The sequence below is a fragment of the Triticum aestivum genome, chromosome 1A, assembly GCF_018294505.1.
Source record: "Triticum aestivum cultivar Chinese Spring chromosome 1A, IWGSC CS RefSeq v2.1, whole genome shotgun sequence".
NCBI lineage: Eukaryota > Viridiplantae > Streptophyta > Magnoliopsida > Poales > Poaceae > Triticum > Triticum aestivum.
This window is the reverse complement of record NC_057794.1, coordinates 355,796,641-355,801,396: the sequence shown is the minus strand read 5'-3', so window position 1 is coordinate 355,801,396 and position 4,756 is coordinate 355,796,641.

The following is a 4,756-nucleotide window of genomic DNA, read 5'->3' as shown; positions in this document are numbered from 1 at the left end:
TTCCCCAACAGTGGCATCTGAGCCAGGTCTATGCGTAGATGTTATATGCACGAGTATAACACAAAGGAGTTGTTGGCGTGGGTATATACATATTGCTTGTTGTCACTAGTTGTTTCTTGATTTGGCGGTATTGTTGGATGAAGCGGCCCGGACCAACATTACATGACCGCGTTCATGAGACTGGTTCTACCGACGTGCTTTGCACACAGGTGGCTGGCGGGTGTTAGTTTCTCCAACTTTAGTTGAATCGGATTCAATGAACAGGGTTCTTTCTGAAGATCAAAAAGCAATCACTATACCATGTTGTGGTTTTATGCCATAGGTAAGAACGGTTCTTGCTAGAAGCCCGTATCATCCACGTAAAACTTGCAACAACAAAGTAGAGGACGTCTAACTTGTTTTTGCAGGGCATGTTGTGATGTGATATGGTCAAGACGTGATAATATATAATTTGTTGTATGAGATGATCATGTTTTGTAACAGTTATCGGCAACTGGTAGGAGCCATATGGTTGTCCTTTGTTGTATGAAATGCAATGTCCATGTAATTGCTTTACTTTATCACTAAGCAGTAGCGATAGTCATACAAGTAATAGTTGGCGAGACGACAATGATGCTTCGATGGAGATCAAGGTGTCAAGCCGGTGACGATGGTGATCATGACGGTGCTTTGGAGATGGAGATCAAAGGCACAAGATGATGATGGCCATATCATATCACTTATTTTGATTGCATGTGATGTTTATCCTTTATGCATCTTATTTTGCTTAGTACGATGGTAGCATTATAAGATGATCTCTCACTAAATTTCAAGTATAAGTGTTCTCCCTGAGTATGCACCATTGCTACAGTTCGTCGTGCCGAGACACCACATGATGATCGGGTGTGATAAGCTCTATGTTCACATACAATGGGTGCAAGCCAGTTTTGTACACGCGGAATACTCGGGTTAAATTTGACGAGCCTAACATATGCAGATATGGCCTCGGAACACTAAGACCGAAAAGTTGAGCGTGAATCATATAGTAGATATGATCAACATAGTGATGTTCACTTGAAAACTTCTCCATCTCACGTGATGATCGGACATGGTTTAATTGATATGGGTCACGTGATCATTTAGATGACTAGAGAGATGTCTATCTAAGTGGGAGTTCTTAAGTAATATGATTAATTGAACTTTAATTTATCATGAACTTAGTACCTGATAGTATTTTGCATGTCTATGTTGTTGTAGATAAATGGCATGTGCTACCGTTCCTTTGAATTTTGATGTATGCGGTCCGATGAGTGTTGATGCTCGCGGCGGTTATTGTTATTTTCTGACCTTCACAGATGATTTGAGCAGATATGGGTATATCTACTTGATTAAACATAAGCCTGAAACATTTGAAAAGTTGAAAGAATTTCAGAGTGAAGTGGAAAATCATCGTAACAAGAAAATTAAGTTTCTACGATCTGATCGTGGAGGTGAATATTTGAGTTATGAGTTTGGTCTTCATTTGAAACAATGCGGAATAGTTCCGCAACTCACGCCACCTGGAACATCACAGCGTAATGGTGTGTCCGAACGTCGTAACCGCACTTTTTTAGATATGGTGCGATCTATGATGTCTCTTACTAATTTACCGCTATCATTTTGGGGTTATGCTTTAGAGATGGCTGCATTCACGTTAAATAGGGCACCATTGAAATCCGTTGAGACGACACCAAATGAACCATGGTTTGTCAAGAAACCCAAGTTGTCGTTTCTTAAAGTTTGGGGCTGTGATGCTTATGTGAAAAAGCTTCAACCTGATAAGCTCGAACCCAAATCAGAGAAATGTGTCTTCATATGATATCCAAAGGAGATTGTTGGGTACACCTTCTATCACAGATCCGAAGGCAAGATATTCGTTGCTAAGAATGGATCCTTTCTAGAGGAGTTTCTCTCGAAAGAAGTGAGTGGGTGGAAAGTAGAACTTGATGAGGTAACTGTACCTGCTCCCTTATCGGAAAGTAGTTCATCACAGAAATCAGTTCTAGTGATTCCTACACCAATTAGTGAGGAAGCTAATGATGATGATCATGAAACTTCTGATCAAGTTACTACCGAACCTCGTAGGTCAACCAGAGTAAGATCCGCACCAGAGTGGTATGGTAATCCTGTTCTGGAGGTCATGTTACTTGACCATGATGAACCTACGAACTATGAGGAAGAGATGATGAGCCCAGATTCAGCGGAATGGCTTGAGTCCATGAAATCTGAGATGGGGTCCATGTATGAGAACAAAGTATGGACTTTGGTTGACTTGCCCGATGATCGACAAGCCATAGAGAATAAATGGATCTTCAAGAAGAAGACTGACGCTGACGGTAATATTACTGTCTACAAAGCTCGACTTATTGCAAAAGGTTTTCGACAAGTTCAAGGAGTTGACTATGATGATACCTTCTCACCCGTAGTGATGCTTAAGTCCGTCCGAATCATGTTAGCAATTGTCGCATTTTATGATTATGAAATTTGGAAAATCGATGTCAAAACTGCATTCCTTAATGGATATCTCAAAGAAGAGTTGTATATGATGCAACTAGAAGGTTTGGTCGATCCAAAAGGTGCTAATAAAGTGTGTAAGCTCCAGCGATCCATTTATGGACTGGTGCAAGCATCTCGGAGTTGGAATATACACTTTGATAGTGTGATCAAAGCATATGGTTTTATACAGACTTTTGGAGAAGCCTGTATTTACAATAAAGTGAGTGGGAGCTCTGTAGCATTTCTAATATTATATGTGGATGCCATATTGTTGATTGGAAATGATACTGAATTTCTGAATAGCATAAAAGGATACTTGAATAAGAATTTGAAGGAAATATGCCCTAGAGGCAATAATAAATTTATTATTTATTTCCTTATCTCATGATAAATGTTTATTATTCATGCTAGAATTGTATTAACCGGAAACGTAATACTTGTGTGAATACATAGACAAACAAAGTGTCGCTAGTATGCCTTACTTGACTAGCTCGTTAATCGAAGATGGTTATGTTTCCTAACCATATACATGAGTTGTCATTTGATTAACGGGATCACATCATTAGGAGAATGATGTGATTGACATGACCCATTCCATTAGCTTAGCACCCGATCGTTTAGTATGTTGCTATTGCTTTCTTCATGACTTATACATGTTCCTATGACTATGATATTATGCAACTCCCGTTTACCGGAGGAACACTTTATGTGCTACCAAACGTCACAACGTAACTGGGTGATTATAAAGGTGCTCTACAGGTGTCTCCAAAGGTACATGTTGGGCTGGCGTATTTCGAGATTAGGATTTGTCGCTCTGATTGTCGAAGAGGTATCTCTGGGCCCTCTCGGTAATACACACCACTTAAGCCTTGCAAGCAATGCAACTAATAAGTTAGTTGCAAGATGATGTATTACGGAACGAGTAAAGAGACTTGCCGGTAACGAGATTGAACTAGGTATTGAGATACCGACGATCGAATCTCGGGCAAGTAACATACCGATGACAAAGGGAACAACGTATGTTGTTATGCGGTCTGACCGATAAAGATCTTCGTAGAATATGTAGGAGCCAATATGAGCATCCAGGTTCCGCTATTGGTTATTGACCGGAGATGTGTCTCGGTCATGTCTACATTGTTCTCGAACCTGTAGGGTCCGCACGCTTAATGTTACGATGACAGTTTCATTATGAGTTTATATATTTTGATATACCTAAGGTTGTTCGGAGTCCTGGATGTGATCACGAACTTGACAAGGAGTCTCGAAATGGTCGAGACATAAAGATCGATATATTGGACGACTATATTTGGACACCGGAAAGGTTCCGGGTAAGATTGGGACAATACCAGATCACCGGGAGGTTATCGGAACCCCCCGGGAGGTATATGGCCCTTATTGGGCCTTAGTGGAAAGGAGGGGAAAGGAGCAAGGGAGGGGGCGCCCCCCCAAGCCCAATCCGAATTGGGAAGGGGGCCGCCCCCCTTTCCTTCCTCCCTCCCTCCTCTTCCTTCCCTCTCCTACTCCTAATAGGAAAAAGGGGAGTCCTACTCCCGGTGGGAGTTGGACTCCCCCCCTTGGGCGCGCCACCCTCCTTGGCCGGCCCCTCCTCCACTCCTTTATATACGGGGGCAGGGGGCACCCCAGAGACATAACAATTGATCATTGATCTCTTAGCCGTGTGCGATGCCCCCCTCCACCATAATCCTCGATAATATTGTAGCGGTGCTTAGGCGAAGCCCTGTGACGGTAGAACATCAAGATCGTCACCACGCCGGCGTGTTGACGGAACTCATCCCCGACACTTTGCTGGATCGGAGTCCGGGGATCGTCATCGAGCTGAACATGTGCAAAAACTCGAAGGTGCCGTAGTTTCGGTGCTTGATCGGTTGGGCTGTGAAGACGTACGACTACATCAACCGCGTTGTTATAACGCTTCCACTTCCGGTCTACAAGGGTACGTAGACAACACTCTCCCCTCTCGTTGTTGTGCATCACCATGATCTTGCGTGTGCGTAGGAATTTTTTTGATATTACTATGTTCCCCAATAGTGGCATCCGAGCCTAGGTTTTATGTGTTGATGTTATATGCACGAATAGAACACAAGTGAGTTGTGGGCGATATAAGTCATACTGCTTACCAGCATGTCATACTTTGGTTCGACGGTATTGTTGGATGAAGCAGGCCGGACCGACATTACGCGTACGCTTATGCGAGACTGGTTCTACCAACGTGCTTTGCACA